Here is a 22,275-nt window from a genome sequence, read left to right as displayed (position 1 = left end):
ATGGAGAAGATATAAAAAGCCCTGTGTTGCAGAAACAGAAATTCTCTCTTTTTAAAACAAATATATTACTTTTTTTTATTCAGTCTTGAGGAAGCTCAGGCTCTTCCTCCCCACCCCAAAATACTATTTATGTAACCGTTCTGTTAAACTCGATTGAGAAACTGTTGGGATGTTATACAGAAGGATAGAGTCATGCAAATACATGCTTATGGCTACTTCTTTGTTAAACTATAGATGACTGAGCAGAATCTGTAAGCATGACTTATTCTGTTCAATTAATTTTTTTATACTGAATTCCTACATGAGCAGCACATGGCAGCGCAGGAAAAATGTTGAAAGAAAAATGTTTAAATATAATCAACAAAAATATAGCCGTGATATTTATGATTTTAGTTATATTTATAAATAAGTAAGCATATACAGTACAGTATGCATCTATCACGGAGGGAGAAAGATTAGCTTTTACTCATGGAAGTCCTGAGTGAAACGATAGGCCTTCAGTGGAGCCCAGAAAAGCACCCGCAAATATGAGCAAGGGATGCAGAGGGGGCTGGCTGAGACTACTGAAGGCTCTGGGCCTCTACTTTAGTGCTAGTGATGCCACTGCCATGGAGGAGTCTGCTGTGCAGAGTGGCCAAAATGACCGAAATTGGGAGTGGGAGTTAAAGAGGAGGCAGTTCCTTGTCTTACCAAGGATTGGGGCTGAGAGGGACAAGGCAGGAATGACTTGGATCTGGGAAGGTCCTAACCTAAACACTGGTGGGATTCAGTTAACAATAAGCAATGAGGACTGTTTGTTTGCCACTGCTAAGCAATGCGGTCATATGTTGCTGCGGTTTACAAACACATCATGTAGCGACAGAAATGTTCGTCATTTGTTAAGACAGATCACAAGTGAAATGCTTTATACACTTGTTGTATAGGAACACGCTTAAGCAGAAATTCTATTTCCACTTATCCAGAGGACTTTCTTCAAAGTCAATTGCCTTTGAGCTAAACTCAACTTAAGACAGTGGAGGCTGCCAAGCCAGATGGGAACCTGTGACTCTCTTGATGTTGCTGTAGCCCTTTTTCTACTGGCTGGAACTTCTGGGAATTCAAATTAGGAGGGGGACAAATTATCTTGTCTTTTATATCTCTGTGGGGTGTAGTTTGAATAGAAGTTATATGATGTTGTGTGGCCCAAAGCTTTAGTGGAAAAATAGTCCAAAATCGAATGTATTAAGCATTTTCTAGCTGCAATTTCTATATTCTTTGTGCAAATATGGGAAAACATTGGCTTGAGTGAAATAAGAAAGTTAAAGGGATTAAAAAAATAAAGAATTTGATTCCTAGTGATGGTGCCCATATAGGGGCTTGAGACTGTTAAATGTTTTCTTCACAGCCATTACTGAAGTGATCCTTATTGTTTTCTTCCAGGATTCTATAAAAATTTCCAGTCTAGCTAACAGCTTTGGGATTCCCATATGGCACTCCAAATATAAACCAGGATTGTCACTATTTCTTTTCCAATATCAGCCACAATTGGCCATATCCTTGGAAGTACATACAGTACAGCTTAAAACAATTTTTTTTGAGAAGGATGAAGTTGATAATTCTTCCAAGCCTAGAGAAGCTGTCTAATTTATCACAATTGCTTGGATAAAGGCTTTGGTGGGTTTACAATAGCTTTATTCAATCAACTTTCATAAATAAATATTGGGAGGGACATTATAACCTATTAATCTTCCATATGTATTGTTGTTTGTGAACCTGCCTCCTTGTGGTGAAATCAAGATACAACCCTGCAAAAACTCAAAAGCTTTGCAAACAATCTTGGAAAAATGATTAGGATAGGAGAAATCACTTAAAGGACATTTTTTAATGTTGACCTACGCAGCTTGGAAGCAGGAACTGTCTCCTCCTGCTAGAAGGCTAAAGAAGTCTTTCTTTCTATGCCTGATAGAAACACAAATGGAAGGATAAGAGAAAAGATCTTTTATGGTGACATAGAGAAGGGACATTTTGTATACATTTCTATCACCTAGCAGTGTTAAGTTTACATGGGTAGTGCCAGGAAAAAAAAGCTGACAATCTTCCTTTCAGTTTGAGCTTTATTTAGTAATATTTTATTGAGCGTCTGCATATACTGTATAAAACTGGTACCATTAAAATGGATGGAAGGGAATAAATTAATAATATAGTTAAAGAAACAAAGAAAAAGAAGTGAAGCTTGTCTCCAGCCTTCCATTGTAGGATAAGATTGTTGAAAAGGTGGTCAGATTGCAGTTTCAGAGGGCCTGGAAGAAATGGATTATTTGGATCAATTTCATTTGAGTTTCAGGCCAGGGCATAGTACCAAAAGGGCATTGATTGCATTTGTGGATAACTTCTGGTGGGGCCAGGATAGGGCTGGTATAACTGTTCTTGTTTTTCTTGATTTCTCAGCGACCTTTGATACTATTGACCATAACCAGCTACAGGGCTTGGGAACGAGAGGCCCAGTGTTGCGGTGGTTCTCTTTTCATTATGGCCGATGCCAGTCCATGTCGACAGTAGAGAGCTGGAGCCTGCGATCCCTAACTTGCAAGGTACCACAAGGCTCAACTCTCTTGATTTTCTTTTTTGTAAAATATCATTTTTATTGAAGGTATTTTTTTTACAAAGTTAAAAGTTAAACATGAAATATATAGAAGAAATATAAAGTGTGTTGAGAAAAAGAGAAAGCAAAGAAGCTACTTCCAATCTTCTCTACAGTTATATACCTAGTATTGTGCCCCTCTCAATTCCTCCCATACACAACCCTTTTTAGTTGATACAGATAAATATGGAAATCACTTTTCAAATCAAATCATTTTTACCAGTTTTCAGCAAAAAAGTCCATAGTGCTTTTTTTTTTTAAGTTGTTGCTCCCACTCTAATCAAACAAGTCAATTTAGCCATTTCTGCAAATCCTACCATCTTCTCAGTCTATTCTATTGTGGCTATTTTTGTGTTCTTCCATTTTGGTGCCTATAATAATCTCACTGTCATTACCATATATAAAATCAACTGCTCATGAGTCTTTTCTGATTGATTATCCATAAATCCTAGTAAGAAAAACTTTAGATTCAATAATTTTGACTCTCTTGTTTAACACTTATATGAAACCTCTGGGCAAGATCATCCATTGAGGCCAGGTTTGGTCAGTATGATGATGATAGCTGTATTTTTCAACCCTTGGTGTTGCAGTCAAGATATTTTCCAGTGATTGGAAACTGTTAGGTCTGAAGCAGTGGGAGGGGGGAGGAACTTGACAAGGCTTTAAATGGAACCTTTTCCGGGAATGAAAGCTGCTCAGTTACTTATGTCATGGCCACCTTGTGCATAGAGTATTGCAGTGTGCTGTACACGGATCTGTTCTTGAAGACTACTTGGAACCTGTGGCCAGTCCAGAATGCAGTGGGGTGAACAATTATGAACCCATCACAATGTGCCCTTGTAACGCTTCTGGTATTTGAAGAATTCTGAATGCAGTTCCAGGTGCTGTTTACTACCTATAAAGCCCTTCATAGCACAGAGCCTGGATATTTGGCAAGGAAGGTATGTTGCGGATCTTGTCATCCAAAGAATTCTGATTGGTAGGATCCAAGAATAGAGCCTTCTCTTGCCCCCACTTTGTGGAACATTCATTGCCTGGAGTGAGGGGAGCTCCACTCTTGGCCTTTAGGAAAGGCATTAAAATGTGGCTTCGCCATCTTGCTTGGGGTACAGAGAGGCATGTGTCTGTGGGTTTGATTAGCGCCTGAAAGCCCTTCTCCCACCTTTAATTAACATTGTTTGCGTCTTTTTAAAATTTATATATAGTTTTTATATTTTTAATATTTTGTTTGTACATCACCCAGTCTCTCTGAGGAAGATCAGCAATTTTAAAAAGTTGATAAAAAAAAATCTATAGGACCTTTCTCCCATCATTTCTCCTTGTCACATATATTTCAACAGAGCAGGCATGCTTTGTGTTCTGTGCATTAAGTAGTGTTACCTGATGGGACTCAGGAAGGGCACTTTCTCTTGTACTGCCTGCCCTTTAGAATAACAACTCCCCAGAGGTTCAAGCTATCCTGACTCTGTAACCCTAGGGTGGTGGTGATATCAGCACTATCATCATCCAGTCGAGTCTGATTCTATGGGCCAGGTCTTTCCACATCTTTTGATCTTGCACTGCTTCAAGTTTTTCTATGCTCTGGTTGGTAGTGTCAGCTTGATGGTGTCCAGCCACCAAGTTCTTTAATAGCCTAATTTCTAAGCTTTCTTCAGTGAATTCCCCTCCTTTGACATGGTCAAAGTGAGACACATTTTTGTGATTTTGCCTTCCTAGTGATATGTCTGCTGTTACGCATTCCAGTACTTGTTTGTTAGTCAGCTTTGCGTCCAAGGAATAGATTCTAGGGTACCACTGCAGATTAAAGATTTTAATAAAATTTGCTAGCTACTTTCAATGCTATTTGTAGAAAGGCAGATAAAAATATTTTGAATAATTAAGGAAGTACTGAATACCAAATTGAAGTTGCATTCTTAATTTCTAGACCATTCTATATTACTCTGGGATTAGGAAAAAAACCAAATGCTGTTTGTAGTCAAGATGTTATGTTTTTCATGAAACTGGGAATCAGAATGATAGTGGGAAGAGTACAAATAGGCTTGTCCTTTTTTACTTGATGAGGAGCTGGGTCTTGCCACTAGATCAAGAGCCGTGGTGGCACAGTGGTTAGAATGCAGTAATTTGCAAGCTAATTCTGCCAACTACCAGCAGTTCAATCCTGACTGGTTCAAGGTTGACTCAGCCTTCCATCCTTCCTAGGTGGATAAAATGAGGACCCAGATTGTTGGAGGCAATATACTGACTTAAACTGCTTAGAGAGAGCTGTAAAGCACTATGAAGCAATATGTCTTTTTGCTATTCCCATTTAGCTATCTAAAATCTACCAAATTCCTAATCACCAAAGCAAATGGAGAGGGTAAAATAAGCCTTTTACTCTTGCACAAGATTTCTTGGACTTTTGCAAGAACTCCTGGAATTTGACCTCATTGGTTTTGTGCAAGATTGGACAAGAAGCACCTTCTCTTTATGGTAATGCTATATGGTATCAGTTGACTCAAACAAGGCAACAGTTGGAGCTCTATTGGTAATATCAAAACCTGAATTTCAAGGATATCCATAGGGTTTTCTCCTTTGCCTATTACTCTGCTATCTCTCAAAGGAAATCCCATTTCCAGTTCTGCTAATACACATACATCTGCATCTACAAGAAAAGGAAGAGTGGAAAGTCTCTTACAGCTGAGTCCTATAGTGTATATATCAACTGCAGGCTTTCTTATTTGATCTTGTGGTCAAACCTGGAGTGAAATGCAGAACTGAATTTCATTCATTTTATTGCTATCCCACTTTTATTGTTTATAAATAACTCAAAGCTGTGAACATACCTAATATCCTCCTTTCTCTTCCTATTTTCCCTACAACAACCACCCTATGAGGTGGGTTTGGCTGAGAGAGTCACTGGCCCAAAATCTCCCAGCCAGTTGTTCATGGCCAGGACTAGAACTCATGGTCTCCTAGCTGATGCCTTAACCGTTAGACCAGGGCTATCAAACTCTCAGTCCGCAGGCCAAATGCATCACATGCTGCCCATGCCCAGTTTAGCGAAGGGGAAAAGTCACAATTTGTCATGTGACGATGCTGTGACAACACATGTGTGACACCCCTGCATTAAACCAAATTGTACCATTGTTGAATATGAAGGAAATGAACACAGTTACTTTTAAAAAATTAAGTTGAATGGGAAGAAATTTAAAGACGCACTAGACCTCTTGGGTGGAATCCAGCCTGCCAAATTTCAGTGAAATTGATACAGGACATTTCCGGTTACTCTTCATTAAAATCTGCCTTTTTGTGTGTGAGGGTAATGTGCCTATGGCTCTGTTTGGGAATATAATTTGTTTTTAAAATGTAGTGAATGTAGTCTTTCCTGTGGGGAACCACTGCCAAATTTCAGACAGATGGATTTTGGTGCAAATGGAAGTGATTATATCAATGTTTATTAATGACTCATCACTTGTGTAATAGAAGGACTTGTACTGAAAGATGTTCTCTTTCATTACATCCTTATCCAGCCCTACAAGCAACAGATAACCAGTGGGGCTGGACTTTTACTGCCACAGATTTTCAATCTTGCAGCCAGGTTAGAAGTACAAAAAATATTATGCCTAGGGACCATAAAAAAATACAGTCTGAATTATTTGAATGTTTATTCCAATCCACATGAAGCTGTAAGGATAAAACTCTTCCTGGGAGATTAAGCACCAACATAAACATGATGGCGATGGTTTTCACAAAAATATATGACAACACAGAAAAAAGATTGTATGGATGAAATTATCAATAAATCTGAACAATTTAGTCAAAGGGAGGGATGCCAATAACAACAGTAATAAAAACAAGAAGTTGGCTAAGGAAGGCCGAAATATTAGTAGGTCTTCCATGAAAAAAGAATCAAATGAATTAGAGGAGATTTTATGGAGGAGGAAGCAGTCAATTCCATAACATTTAAAAAACCACTAAACTCAGTTAACCAAAACAGGCCATAACCTGAACAATATGCCAAACTGCAGAAGGAAGGAACCACTGCAGAGCATATCATGCAAGTTCCCAGGAACACTGAAGTGCTACCAGTCCCTGAAATCTGACCAATTACTCCTGTCTCCTTCAGTACTATCAATTGTTTGAGAAAGCAATCTTAATCCCCCCGTTTACAAAAATGGAAAGGACGAGATTGTCAGCAATGTCCAAATCTGTATTGAAGCTGAATCGACTGGGCCCACTTCCTCCAAAGTTTCCAAAAGATCTTATCAAAGTACCTCGCTCTTCTGAATCCTATGCATAACACTTGTGGGGCTTCAGGCAGATTCTTGAATGTTAAATTTGATAAAGTTTTATAAACTTTGATAAACTTTGATAAAGTTTAACAGATCAGATCTGATTACATAAGGAAGGAATAAAATAACAGCCTATCCTCCATGGAGGGCAAGCCAGCAGTTTACAATGTTTTAAAACATTTTTAATGTCATAAATACATAAAATGCAAAGTTGTAAAATATTGCAGTAATAAATATCGAGGACTCCTAATTCCCAAGTGAAGCCAGTTGCACAAGGGCAAATACTTAACAAAAACTGCTCAAAGTGTTTCTCTGCTACCTTCCTCCAGGAAGCCTTCCACCAGCACCAGAATGGATTGGCAAGGACAGGTGAGGGATCAGAGGGCTCAAATTGCTGTCGCTCTTAGACTGCAAGAGTCAAGTTTGGGTAAAGGCTCTAGATGTGCTTCATAATCAGGCCTGCAAATCTGTAATTGATTTAAGAAGTACAACTATTCATTTAAAACTCTCATTAACAATTAAAAAACTCCAGTTAATCAGTAAGGCTAACAGCAAGCCAAGAATCAGGCAGTTTGGAAAGGTCAGACTTTTTATTTTTGTTTCAATTTTAATTATTATCTATTACTTTAAAATGTTTTCTTGAATATGTTATTAAAAAAAGAAAAAATGGGTCAGACACATTTCTGCAGGGGAAACTGATGGTTTTTGAGATAACTTGGTTCCAAGCTGTGGGACTAGAGCAGAGGGATGCAACCAAAGTTTTGCTGGGTCAAAAACAGCCACTCAGTTGTAACTTTTAATGTGACTGAGAGGGAATTTATGAAATACATGTGGAGTAATTATTGCTTTCATTTGATTCTATTAAAGCTTGAAGGAAACAAAATTTAGTTTTAAACCTCTTTTTTATTCTAGCTTCACCCACTTACAATCTCTCTCTCTCTCTCTCTCACACACACACACACACACACACACAAACTCTTCATACACCATGCAGGCTGCCCCTGCAGCTCTATATGATAGGGACCCTGGGGTTTTCCAAATTTCAGTTAAGCTTGGAGAGACATGAGGGAAATTGCTTTCCTCAGAGTTCTGCTTCAGCTCAGAAGCTATGGGAGATGAAGTTGTTCATCTCATCCAAGAAGCTCTCTAGCCACCTCAAAAATTAATCCCACTGAAATTAAGGGACCCATTCCCACAAAGATGTAACATTTGCAGCCTGAAGATAATATGGATGCAGATAGACTGGCTTGGAATAATTTAAGGGAAATCTGAAATCAAATTCTTTGACTGTGTCCTGTTCCTGTTAGGATGCTTATTCTGATTTTAACTGTGACCTTTTCAATGTGCATTTCAATTGGAAATTAAAAGATCTGCGTGAAGCTTTTCTGTGCTCACCACCAGTTTACTTGGATAAATCACTAAACATGTTAATCTCCTTCAGAAATTAGACATGAAAGCTTTAAACACAGTTGTATAAATACTTAATGCCACTAGTCTTTTGTAGATGTCAACTAAGATGCGTTATGCTGACTTCTGGGGAAATGCATTCCAATTTTCACTACTTTTGTCTCTGAGTACTTAAGAAAAAACGTCATAGAACCAAATCCCCAGTAGAGAAAATCTCAGTGTGAATAACTTCTTGATGTTTTGTTGCTTTCCAGGATGTTGGGATTATTATAGGATAATAGCCTTCCCCAGTAACAGGTGTTCTTGTCTGTGCATATTATTTATATATGCAAGTTGTTAATCCTGTTGTAATATTTCAAAAGCAGTCGGTCAGTGTGCCAATTGTAATCATATCTGATGCTACAAGGTGATCCCTACAAGCAATTTGCCATTAATAGCCATAACCTGCAATAAATGTTTCACAACAGGGCAACATCATGTGATTGTGCACTTCTGTTGCTCTTTGCTCTCTGGTAGTGTTAAAAACAAGGGGAGGTCAGTGTTAGTCTATTTGGTTAGTTCTCCAACTTTTCTTTTAAGGGGGAAAATTGTTAGGTCCAGTTTGGGCCCTTCCTGATCCCTTTGACAACATCACAGGGAAGCAAAAACACCTAGAATGAGGGGGGGGGGGCTTGCTCTGCCCTGTTTTAGGAAGACAGTGAATCTTATCTATTGGACTTCAGCCCTGGCCCTGCTTACTACAACTCCACACTAGGGACCCCAACAGCTATGTCCTAGGGAAACACAACCGTTCATAAATATATTGCCTGCCTATTTTGGATTTTAAATCTTAGAACTGGTTGGCAGACAAAAAAACAATTTGGAAAGAAGAAAGGAGGCTGCCTAATTAACCAAATTCTACTTTTCAATTCAGGGCAACCAGCCTTAGCCCCAGCTATCCCACTACCAGTCAGACCCCTCCTTCCAGGGTAATCCCCCGATTCCTGGGGTAGGGCTGCCCAGGGCCATGCATCACTGCCCAGAGTGGGACTCCCCACTACTGGGCAATCAATCATTCCAACCTAGTGAACAGTTTCTTCCCATCCTATTTCCTGCCTGCCAAATCTGAAAAGCGGCAGAGGAGGATGGAATTGGGCATATGGCCAGAGTTGAACCCATTGAGACTGAGTTGAACCTATTGAGTATTAGGGCTTTCCAAAAGTTTTTTTGACAAAGTCCCTCATTTTGACAATGGCATTCTTGAGTTAGCTGAGGAATTGTCAACTTCAAAGGAAGGAATTGTCAATTTCTCTTGCCATCCATAGACAACTAGCTGAAGGATAGGAAAGGTGATAGGAATTAATGGGCAGTAATCTATTACTCTGAGAAGTAAGAAGACTCTCATGGGTGATTGATTTTTAATCACTCTATTTTCTTTTTGTCACTGAAACAGGCAGTGCCTACCGCAGTTCTATAAAAGCTGCATATTGCAGAAAATAAGAAAAACAGCACTTCAAAAGTAACTTTTTCCAATAAAAAAGGCATCTTTCCTTCTAAAGAATTTGAAAACTCTGAAAAGTAAAAGCATAGTTTAGGTTTTGTATCCAATATGTCAATTCTGAATTAAATCTTTTAATTTTTTTAGTTCAGATTCTGTCAATGTTCCATTTGGAAAACACTGGTTTTACCTCGATTTGCAAGAATCTACCTCTTATGTTTATTTAGAGATGTGTGTATATGGAGGGGTTACCAAACCTAGTGTTGCCTTAGGTCCCTCAATTCCTTAAATATACCTAGTGCTGTAATAATGATCACAAATGGGACTCTGAATACCTCTTACCAATCCAGATACTTCTTCTCACATCATTTGCAGCTTGCCTATTCAGGTACCCATTGGTGATGATGCACTAGACTTTGGGCCTCAAGACTAACTTGGCTAGTCTTGGCTGAAACACTCACCCCCCCACCCCAAGATTTATGTAAAATGAATTGAAAATATATCTAATAACAACACAATACAACAACTCTGAAAGAACCAATTGTCTAGTTGCAACAGAACAGAGCACAACAGGTTTGTGCTGCTTGATCATCAAGTTAAAGGTCATCTTTTGCTGTCACTAAAAATAAGCTACAATGAAAGGTTCAGGGGAAGGGGTATTCTCTTGGAAGTGACTTCCACAGGGTGATGTCACAACAAAGCCTATTTGGTTACAAGTATCTTACAATCTTAGCCTCTGTCTTTTTAGATTGGACACAGAGGGTCAACTTCACTGCAGAGCTTAACAACCACCCTGTTTGTGTGAATTCTGGCTTTCTGAAAGTACCTTGAAGGAGTGAAGCATATTTGCCCTGAAGACGTGGTTCTGTCAGGGCGCCTAGGGAACCCGGAGTGGGAGGGAGCCCATTAATTGGTTAGTATGAATGTGTGTTGGTACCAGAGGGGAGGATGGAGGGTTATTATTTTTCTTTTTATTATTATTTTATTTCTTTTATATGGTGTTTTTATATCTTTGTAAGCCGCCTTCAGTTGCCATGTGCGAATAGGCAGCAATATAACATTTCTAAATAAATAAATTTGATTAAACAGAATTCATCTGCAGGTATTAGTTTATAGAGACAGGATACAGATGGACATATAGACCTCAAGTCTTTTTTCAGACTCTCAGAAGACGTGGCTGTTTTAAAGAGGTGCTGTGCTTGTAAATCCTTACATTTTAAAGTAACTCTTCCCAATCATTTTGAAAATATGCACAGCCCTAAAAGTTATCCCAGAAGTCTCCAAGTGAACAAACATATGTCCTTATCTACTCTTGATTTATTTTGTGAACCCAGAGGCAAGGATAAAGCCTTCAGTGTTACTTTCCTTCACACATACAGATCAAAGGTGGAAATGTAGTGAAGTTGTCACATCATGTCCTGAGATTTAGTTGTATTTCCCTCAAATTGTTATTTTCAGTAGCAGTTTAATGCATTGTTCCAGATCCTTCAGTCTTAAACAAACCATTCTTACGTAGCCTTCTGATTGCCAAACTAGTCTGAATAGTATCTATTACATTTTACATTTATTTTTAGAAATGTGACAGTAAGGATGTGCTACAACCTGCTGGGCATGTGATTACATCTGAATTGAATGTTGCAATTAATCCTTTCTATCTATTCTATCACCAACTCCCTCTACACTCTCCTCGTTCTAGCACACATGCACTGACATACAAGCCAAGAAGCCAGAGAGGAATATTCACATAGTCCCAAAGGATTAGCTTCCAGATGCTTGGAGAAGTTCCACATATCTCCATATCCATATACTTAGCTTAATCCTGAGTCTGGGCCACCATCTGGCATTTGGAAATCTCTAGTACAGGTTCTGTGGGGTGTGTGTGAAAGGACAATATGCAACAGAAGGCTCCAGCCAGATAAATGTCCTCTTATCTTTCTATCCATTGTTTATGTTAACATGCATGGCTACTGTTTTTGCCACATTGCTTAATATTAAAATATGCTTAAAGGATCTCAGTTTTTAGGGATTAACTGATGAGTACCTAGTCCTTTGGAGGTTGAAAGCAGTCCTTCAGTTCATTTCATATGCATCAGGTTTCCCAACCTTGGCAACTTTAAAATACGTGGACTTCAACTCCCAGAATTCCAAGATGCCACGCTGGCTAGGGAATTCTAGAAATTGAAGTGCATACATCTTAGTTACCAAGGTTGGGAAACCTGATGTACCCTACATTCAAATGTTTATAACTTTGGCTTCCCACCTCAGATCCTGAGCTTGGGACTCTGCTTCTTTTAAGAACTGGATTTGTTTAAACAACAAACACGTGCTAATTGAGCAAGTAACATTTCCTCCCTGTTTTACTTTCTTCAAATGGCTGCTGCTTAAGCTCTGTTCCTGTACCACACCCTGTTTCTAAACAATCTCTCTTATCAGATTCCAAGACCCCAGGCATTTAAATATACATAAAAGAAAGTCTCTCACATAGCTTTGAAATATGTATGAAAAAAACCTCAATAAAACCTTCAATCACTGTCAGCCTCTCCCATATAATAGGCACAATAACAGCAGCTTCAGTGATCATGTATACATGCATGTTAATGAGATATCACAGATCAAACTCCCACAGTAACTGGCAAGATTCACCTTCATGTAAATGGCATGATTTTCTCCTCATGGTTAAGACTGCCAGGCAGAAAAAAGCATGTATCTGAGCAATGTTGTTAAGATCCACACACCTGTCAACTTGGACATGTTGTGAAAGAACATGTGTGATCAACACTCAGAGTATTGTTAGGTGGCTGACATCCTATTTTGGATGAAAAGGTGTGGTGATGTTGTACAGAACCCATCTGTTCGAGGATTTGCTTTAACTTAATTTGTCTATTTTTTTTAGCTTAGATTGTCTAGGGTGATCAATAAAAACAAGCCAGCTCTCAAGCAGAAAACTTCCCTCCAGCAATCCAATTTTTCTAGCTGCAGATGCCAGAAACTGAACCCGCCCCTTCCGCCTGGAAAACTTGCTCAGAAGCACCTGTGATTTAATTTGTACATGACATGCCCTTGGAACAAGTGCAGGGGATAAGTTTTCTTGCAAGTTGATTATTCATGTTCAGAATGACAGGCTAATTTCTATTCAGTTGCATTTCATTTTACTCCTGACTTTCCATTTAAATATATATATATATATACAGGGTTGCAACTGGATCTCCAAATATCAGGACTGGGCAAGAACATTGCCAGAAAGAGATTAACTGGTATGACTCAAACACTATGCAGGTATAACGGGCACAACAGGGTTGGGGGATGTGGGTGTGTAAACGTGTTCCGCCCCAATTTTCCCATGCACAGTTTCTTTACTGATCTTTGCACTGATCCTCCTCATTCTGAGTCTGGAAAGCCTGCTTATCTGGTTCTCCAGTCATTAGTCAGGGCTGTAATGCAAGTATGTGTGATCATATCTCTCAAATCTATTAAATACTACATGTTTGCAAGTGGATGCTTTTAGGCACATTTTGATGAAAATTAAAATGAGCTCAAAATGTTTGCATGTTCAGTATTTAAGAAGTTGAGTACTTGAAGGCTGGGGGTCTTCAGTACTAGAGCTGCAAGGAATCGCCTGTGCAAGTTGACCACTAAAGATCAAGCAGCATCACTCAAATGTGATCATGTTAAGAGAAGGATCAGTATGGTAAGCTTAGATAGAGAGATCAAGTGAGATACAGTGACATCTTGTTGATACTTGTTGATTTTTGGAGTGCATAGACGGGCTTGCTTCTTCAGATACATTGAGATTGTAGCTCCTTAATTCCCAATGGACATTCTGGCTGGAAAGTTACAAACAGCTGTTCCAATGCATTTGCAGGATGCCAAGAGGGGGAACGCTAATCTCATCATTCTAAAAGCCATCTGATACCAATAAGTCTTCAGCTTACAGATTCACTTTATGCTGTACATTCAGGATACCTCCATTAGCCATCCTCAGTTAGAATCCAACCTATATTTAAGTGACATTTATGCACAATAAAAAAGCCAATCTTAACAGGATAATTTCTTGGATCAAAACAGCAAAATAACCAAGACTAACTTAAAGGCAGATGTCTTGTCTGTAGGTTTTCACAGTCTGCTGTCTCAGATGTTTTACCCTCCTTTGCCTAATCATACCTTGGACACAGAGAAACCAATTAGAGACACAAGATCAAATGCCCACAAAAAGCATGAGACATAGTTAATAATATTTCAGTGTAAAACTTAATTGAATACAGAGGTAATTATGGCAGTGATGCTGACTGATGTCTATAGCAAGTGGTGGAAAAGCTCAGTAGAGGTTGGATAGTATTTATGAGAAGAAACCACCAGAAATCTCAGGGATTTAGTCTCAACTAAGAACTACAAAGATATTCTGGAAAAATGTAATGGCACACCACTTCCATATTGTTACCAAGAAAACTGCATAGATGCAACTCCTTAATCACCAGGACCCAAGGGCAGCTAAACAGATACCTTATCTGCAATTGATGACAAATTACACCTTAGTTATGAAATGTTAATTCTTTTTTTCTACTTCCTAGCATTTTTGCACAGGTTCAAGGTTTCCCCTTCCCCATCAACCTAGTGTTGATCTATCTGTTGTGAAAGACTTGTCACCAGAGCCTGAGGTCATGGGCTAGGAAAGAGTGACTGGCCTAAAGTCACCCAGCCAGCTTTCATGCCTGAAGTGGAACAGTCTCCTGGTTTCTAGACTACCATCTTAACCACTATACCCCCAAAAGCTCTCATTCTATAGTCATTCTTATATGGGACAAGTAGCTATCATCAAATAATTGAACCAAATTTGATATTGGATTCTTACATAAAAGATTGCTCTTCTGCAATATGTATTTTGTACAGGTATCTATTTTGCAGCAACCAATTATATGTTTAACCTAGTGGTTTATGTTCTATCTAAGGGTGGTGGTGGAAAAATGTATGACAATGTACAATAAACTCAACACTTAAAATACTCAATTAGCAGCAATGAGAAAAGGCTAACAATATACCTAGCAATAAAATGATCAAAATGTTATCTGCTAAAAAACAAAGAAAAAAAACAATGCAGCAAAGTAGAAGGAAATCTAGTTGCATAACTAGCAAATGTTTCTCAAGAAAATGTATAGAAATTTAGATACAGGTAATTTACTTTAGATGTCTTGTGTTGGTTACAATACAGAATTAGTTGAATGTACTATAACTAATAATTCTGGTTACATGAGCGTAAAGGACAGACCAAAGGCCTTCACATACAGGTAGTCCTCAACTTACAACCATTTGTTTAGCAATTGTTCCAAGTTACAACAGCACTGAAAAAATCACTAGTTCTTGCAGTTATGACTATTGCATTATCCCCAAGGTTACATGATCAAAATTCAGGCACTTGACAACTGACATGTATTTATGATGGTTACAGCATCCTGAAATCATGTGAACAACTTTTGATACCTTTTCCACAAGCGGTCAAGTGGGGAAGCTTAATAGCACTTAGACTTATATAGTGCTTTACAGCCCTCTCTAAGTGGTTTACAGAGTCAGCATATGGCCCCCAACAATCTGGCTCCTCATTTTATCAACCTCAGAAGGATGGAAGGCTGAGTCAATCTTGAGCTGTTCAGAGTGATTCGTTTAACAACTATGATTAAACAAAAAACTTCATAAAGTCAGGCACAACTCACTTAACAGTTGCCTTATTTAACAACAGAAATTATTGTCACAACTGAGATCATAAGTCAAGGACTACCTGTACCGTGTAGAATTTATCAGCAACCATCCACAGGGCCATTGGGAGTGGGAATTCAGTGACTTCTTTAGAACCACCAATTTTCCAGGTGAAAATCAGCTGCTGGAAACTGCAACACAATTCACTGTTCTTATTACTATTATTGCTCTTACTAATAATTATAGTCTTCCAGCCGTTTATATCAGTAAAGCACTCTCTTTAATTTCATGTTTCCTCACAACCACCCTGTGAGAAAGGACAAAGTGAACTTCCATAGCTGTGAACCTAATCCTGCCTTTCCCATTTTATTCCAACAGCTGAACCACTATATCATGTCATTGGGTTTTACAGGGGAGTAAACACATTTAACAAATTGGCCTCCTAAAAAAAGGAGTAATTTGCCAAACTGGGCTCCATCGCTATGTTGTACTACAACTCCCAGCTAACTAGGAGATGTAATCCAAGGCACCCATAAGGAAAAGTTGTAGAATTGGCCCCAAAGAAGCTGAAGGCCAGAGAGCTGGTGGCATTACTTGCCTGGGCCTCACTGGGTGGAGGATTATGGGAGCTGTTGTCTAGCTAATTTAGCTGGGGGGGGGGGGGCATTGCTCATGCCCAGCGTTTTGCGTGTGCTGACAAGGAAACGAGCGCGCGAACTCCTGGGAGCCCGACCGCTGCGTCTTTGGGGGTTTGCCTTCTAATCCGAGTCATTCTTGGCTCAGGCCTCTCCTGGAAAAGCTGCGAAGCTGCCGGAAATTCGCTACCTGTCACGGTCCCCGAGTTCGAATCAGCGCGGGCCTGACTCAGCAGAAAGCAACCGCGAGGCTCCCTTGCAAGGCGCGGAAGGAACGACAGGCACCATCGGGGCAATTGCCCCGAGACGATCGCGGCCGGTGGGAGATCCGACGGTAAAGTTGCACATCGCCGGTCGCCACCGCGCTGGCTTCTCTTTACAGCACTGGGCATAAACGGCGCCCGCCGCGTTGCTGGCTTTTGCCGCGGGGAGATGACTGAAGGGGAAAGGGGGGGAGAGTATTTAATCGTCTGGCTCTTTATGGAGACTGGCTATAACCACTAGGGGGCCGTCTTTCTCCTAGCTTGCGCCTGCAAAGGTTGGAAGAAAGAAAACAGCCCTGATCTGAATGCTCAGCTGGTAGCAGAGGGAGAGGGGCGGAATCTGGGCGGCGGGACGCGGGGTGGGGAAGAGACCATCGGGAAACCCAACGGCCGTATCAAGATCGGGCCCGAAATTCCAAAGCGGAGGTTTGCGAGCGGCCCCAGTCGTTCCTTTCCTAGCTGGGATATGTATATATATATATATATATTTTGGGGGGAGGGGGGGGAGGTGGAGACAGAAAGGCGGTCCATTATTTTGGATGGTGGCGCTCACCCTGTAAATCTGCCAAGCGAAATTGCACCATCGGAGCGGTCTAACTTTAGTGGGTGGGGACGAGGGTGCTTCCTTAAACAGCCCGGAGAAGGAGAAGAGCGGAGGGAACCGGGTTAGGGGCGCGCTTCTTCTTCCTGGGCGGCGGCTGCTGGTGCTGCTGCTGCTGGTGTCGCCGTCGCCGCTACTGTTGCCCAGCCCAGCCCAGCCCAGCGCTTCTGGATCTATCGCCTAACACGTGGGGCTCTTTTTTTTTTTTTGCACGGCGGAAACTTTCGAGGGATACTTGCTGCTAACTTAGACACACGCGCTCGGTGACAGCGGCGTGGGACTCTCGCCGTGGCTTTACGGGTGGTGGAATCGCAGCTCCACACGCGGATCCAGGCGCTCTTTTTCGGCCAGGGGTGTTTTGTGTGTGTGTGTGTGTTTGTGTGTGTTCGTGCCTCTCTTGCCTTCTCCTGCGGTTGGAATTCCGCCCTTCGTTGCTGACTTTCCGGGGCTCCCGCCGGTCACCCCCCCGCCGCCGCTCCCTTTTTCCTTAAAGCAGTGGAAAAAAAAATGTGGCCGGCGAGCCTTTTCCACGAAGCCGCTCTAGTTTTCCCGAGGGGCGGGAGCCTGCCCCCCCCGCCCCCCCCCCGTACCTCCTCGTTTTTGTGCCGTCCAGTCTAACTCATGAAGATCTTGGCCAGGACGAGCAAGTTCAATCCACAGGAACGCGCCAGGGTTGCTGCCTGTCGTCCCCCCCGCCTTGACAGAAGGTAAGCAGGGAGGGGAAAGGACCGACCGGCCGACTACGCACGCGTGTGCTGGGAGCTCCTTTGCCAGGGTTCGGCTCTTGTCAGTTTCATGGTGCTCACGGGCTGGCGTGAATCGGGGACCCTTTAAATCTCCGGGTTTTTTTTGGGGGAATCAATCTCGGGCAGGTTCGATCGAGCTCTCCACGCGGACATCTTTTCCCGGGGAGACGTTCGATGGTCGTCTGATGGGCAGGGCGGTCTGTTTTGCAAGCGGTCGGGTGGCGTGCGCAGGTTCCCCGGGCAGACTCGAACCTGCTTTTCCACACGTTCCTGCAGATCCACCCTTTCCTTCCCCGTTGGGAGAACTACCCGGGTCAGCATAATTCTTTCCTTTTTGTCTTTTTCTTTTCCAAGGCGCGTTTCCTAAAGAGCAAGAAGCTAATTGGCAGTTTAAGGTGCACTTGGGCTTTTAAAACCCGCCGGCGAACCCAAAACGGGGCTAAAAATGGAATGGCGTTATTAAGGTGCTGCTGAAAAGGATCTGTGGCTCCCCGTTTGTACGGGTGTGTCCCCCCCTATACACACACACACACTCTCTTCCCCTGATCATTGTAAGAAGCAACGGTTTCATTTCTTCGGACGAGCAGCTGGGAGTTTGGGGCTGGGTCTTTGCGGGCGAGATGAGAAGTTTCTGCCTTCAACTGGCCTACAAAGTCCCAGTTCTCGGCTCTTAACTTTGCAGTACGGCTAGGCGCTACCCTGAGGGGAGAGGACAGACGCGGGCGAGGCAAGCAGCCGAAAAGGAGTTTCTATTGTGAAGGTGCGGGGAAGGGTCACAAGGGTCTGGGGTCGGTGAAATAATTCTTCCCGTCTCGGAATATGCGCTTTAAGGAAAGCTGTTCTCCCTCCACACGTCGCCCTTCCTCACCCGCGACACCCAGCCACTGCGATTCAGATTTTCCCCTATGAAATGAAGCACCAGGCGGTATCGATCCCTCAATCCAGCCCAAATGGAGCCCTGGAAAGTCGCGTCCCTTTTAGAGGAAGCACGTGCTTAACTTTTCCTGGCGAACAGTCCCGGGTTCCTAGCAGAAATTAATTTTTCTCTGGGTTGTTACATTGTGATAGGCCTTCATACCAATTTGAAACGTACAGAATGTTACAGACATTTTTTTAAAAAAATTAACATGAATAAGTACGGATTCCAATATTGATTTTAAAATTTTAGATCTTTTGAAAATATATCAAATGCAACCAGCTGAGTAATATTGGCGAATTACTTATTTAAATGTGCTTGAATTGAAGTTTTCCATCCTTTTCCCATGTTCACATGAAATGTATTTTTATGTCTCCCAAATTTGCAAGTCATTGTAACCATGTCTGGTTTGGGGCCTTAGTTCAAGAGTGCCAATATTTATTTTCCCTTTTTTTCTTTATGTTCTTTATCTTAGAAAGAAAATGAAGTTTCTTTCTCAGAAAAAAAATGATAATCATAACTGGAAATAGTATGAATATTAGTGATTGTCATATTGTTTGTAGGAATGCTTTTTAAAAAGTTATTTATCCAGCGATGAGGCAGCTTTTGAAAATATACAGTATTCCTAACAGCTGTGATTGTTTGGTTTGACACAGTTCTGGAGAAAAAACCTAAATGTATTGTATTCTGAATAATAGAAGCTATTTGATTTTACATACATATCACACTGTGGAAAGCCTTTAAGTAAAAAAGTTTTATAAGCAGAATTTTGGTGAAGGAAAAATAATGGCTGTATAATTTCAGCATATACATATTCAGTAATAAATCTAGTGACTTTAGTAGAAATTATTTCTAAGTAATTGTGTGTAAGACTCTGACTTTTAAAAGTTGATCCAAATGTTAATACCTGGGGGGGAACGTTATACACATTAATGATTCTTTCCATAAATAATGTGTGCCTTATGGTATAATTGTCCTATATCCCCATAAGACTTAACCACATTATAGTATGTTCACCAGTGTATTAATCTTTCTGATTTTAAAACAGTCTGACAGCTTTCTATTTTAAAATTTATTTACAGGGAATGAAAAGTACAGCTTTGTATACTTCGTTCAGACAACACAATAATCACAATCTATTCCATCTGCAGCCTACACCCCATGTCATTAATAAAATAAACTCTCCATCCACTAAAATATAACCATTTATTTAACCATGATCATACCTATTGGTAAACATTAATTAAAACTATTATTAAAAGAAGGCCTAGTTCAACATAGGTTTAAAGAGGCGTTTAGTATTAATTGGAAATACAAATATAAATAAAATATATAATTCTGCACAAAAACTTTGAAAGCCAGCTGGGAGGTGGGGAATATTTTACCTTTTATGGTCCAAAGATGTCAACCAAGATCACATTTAAGACCGAGATGAAGAGGCAACTCTGCTTTCATTATATATGTCTATATCTTCTGAATGAACAAATCATTCACCTAGTTCTGAGTGTATGTGGGGGAAATGTCGTCGAACTCTAGGATCATGGTGCTAAATTTTAATCCATACTTTGGAATTTAACATTTCGGTAATAGAAACATATCAAAGGTGTAAAGGCCAAATAAATATGAACAATTTTAATGCCCTTTGTTATTTTTCAAAAAGCTTCAGTTTTGGTATTTTGCATTGCTGCTATATTTTTCAAAATGATTTCTACAAAAAAACTATTGGTATTTCTATCGTAAAAAATTTCATACACAAAAATTCAAATAGATTTTAGGCAGTGTTACTTGAGTACCTGCAACTGTGACTGTACATTCCAGAAAACTGAAAATCCAAGTGTATTCTGTGAGACCTGATCCATTTGCTAGCGAATGCATTAAGAATTTCTGGTGTCCGTTTGGGCCTTGTTCTATTTTCTTAGGAATACTCTTAATATAACTGTCAGATCAACTTTTTCTGTAAAGAAGTATGCATGGTGCAATCCTATGTCGGTTTATTTGGAAATGAATTCTGCTCTGCAAATTTAAGATCTAATTTAAATTTCACATGCATAGGATCAGATTTCTGTGGTGTAGTTCTGAGAAAGAAACTAATCCCATTCTGTGAGACTTACTGCTAGAATAAGTCTTTAGACTTAAGTCAATGTCACTCTTTTTTTTTAGTAAAAAAATCATCTTTAGTAGGATTGCATGATAAATGTGATTTTACTTTTAAGGTTACTTTTCTAGCTTTTTTACTGTTCTAGAGGGATGCACTTAATATATTAAAAAACAAATATATATCTATTTTGTTTATCTTTTTATATCCCATATTAGCTTATTAATTGCTCTGGGTAGCTGATAAACAGTAGCTTATGTTTATTTAAATAATAAAAATCCTACTTTTCCAGATCTAAACCAGATCAGTGCCAGAGCAAGAAATATGCTTTATACTTACGTGTGTTTGTGTATGTATTCATATTCTATATAATCTCCCAAACCTTGATTATTTAATAGACACATTTTCCATGGAGGCAAACATACCTTATTTTCAGACCTAGATATTTTCCATCATACAGTAAATCTGACTACAAGAAAATCTGTTTGCTTTGAGAAACAAACCATTTTTTAAAAATATGATGTTTTTTATTATAAGGATTCATCTCATCATGTGGGAAATTCAATTTCCATCCCTGTTCTCCAGCCTTTGCATTTTATGCACTCAGTAGGAAAATTACATTTCCCATTACCTTGTTCTGGGTTAGTTTTCTCACTTAACCTTAACATGAAGTAGATGTGTGAACTCAATGGAGGAAGAGAGGAAATGCCCTCCTTTGGGGCTACTTATGTCCAATTATCATTGAATTTTCTACTCTAAATTCTCTTAAGAGCAGCATTTCTTGAGAAAAGGCCCTTAAAAACAGCTATGAAAGGAAGCGGATCTTCTTGAAAGTTCTTCTGCTAGGCCAACGCCTGTCAAAAGTATGATGGCATGATCTAGCACACGGTGATGTGTCCTGGGGTATTTATTAAAATTAAATGTAAATTTGTACTGGATTGGATTCCAAACATTTTGTAAGGTGTTCCCGCATAGGCTGAAAATGGATTTGTTTCTAGACAGTGTGTGTGAGATCAATCGAAAACAATGTGAATACAAAGTCCTTGGTTAAGAATGCATTCCTAAAATTTCTACACGTGAGAAGGGTGGAAAGACTTTAGAAGGACTCAGATAATTCTCTAAGCTTAGGTCCTATGTCTGCAATCCTTTGTGTGCTGCTCTGAAGCCCATAGGCTGCATTTACACTGCAGCATTTCTGTAAGAAACGGTTTGAATAGAGTCGCGCTGTAAATCCCCTGAATATTAATATTTTTCAAATTCTGTTGATAGCCTCAAAGTAGTTTGGGGAAAACCAAAAGGGCAAATGTTTTTCAACAATTGTAAGAGCTCAATTCACATAGTAGCTGGAACTCTGGAAGATTAATAATGATATATAAAGTATTTCCTTTGGATGCTTCCGTCTTCAGTTTATAATATTCCCTGATCTTGGACTTTTGGATTTTAATAGGGAAGTTTTAAAGGAAGCATGCTTTCAGTTTTCTTTCAGTAGCCTTTTGTTATATTGCAGTGGCACTTGTATTTTTTTCTTTGAAGAAATTCCAGAGATACTAGTAGTC

The 22,275-nt window shown here is 39.9% G+C and overlaps 2 long non-coding RNA genes across 2 annotated transcripts in view; one reads left to right on the top strand and one right to left on the bottom strand.

Annotated features, from left to right (window-relative positions):
* Nucleotides 1-680: 680 nt before the first annotated feature.
* On the bottom strand, nt 681-17,669 carry LOC148132241 (uncharacterized). Its single transcript, XR_015747763.1, has 3 exons — nt 17,553-17,669; nt 10,111-16,534; nt 681-7,358 (listed from the first exon to the last, which is right to left on the bottom strand). It is a non-coding gene; the product is annotated as an uncharacterized LOC148132241 (long non-coding RNA).
* LOC113420757 (uncharacterized) overlaps nt 17,015-22,275 on the top strand; it is a 59,795-nt gene continuing 54,534 nt past the window's right edge. The window contains exon 1 of the long non-coding RNA XR_003372090.2: nt 17,015-17,669. This is a non-coding gene — a long non-coding RNA (uncharacterized LOC113420757). The remainder of the gene's footprint in view (nt 17,670-22,275) is intronic.

Source organism: Notechis scutatus, chromosome 2 (genome assembly GCF_049901735.1).
Source record: "Notechis scutatus isolate UNSWTSFEM ecotype Mainland chromosome 2, rNotScu1.2, whole genome shotgun sequence".
Classification (NCBI taxonomy): domain Eukaryota; kingdom Metazoa; phylum Chordata; class Lepidosauria; order Squamata; family Elapidae; genus Notechis; species Notechis scutatus.
This window is presented reverse-complemented; position numbering and strand designations above follow the sequence as displayed.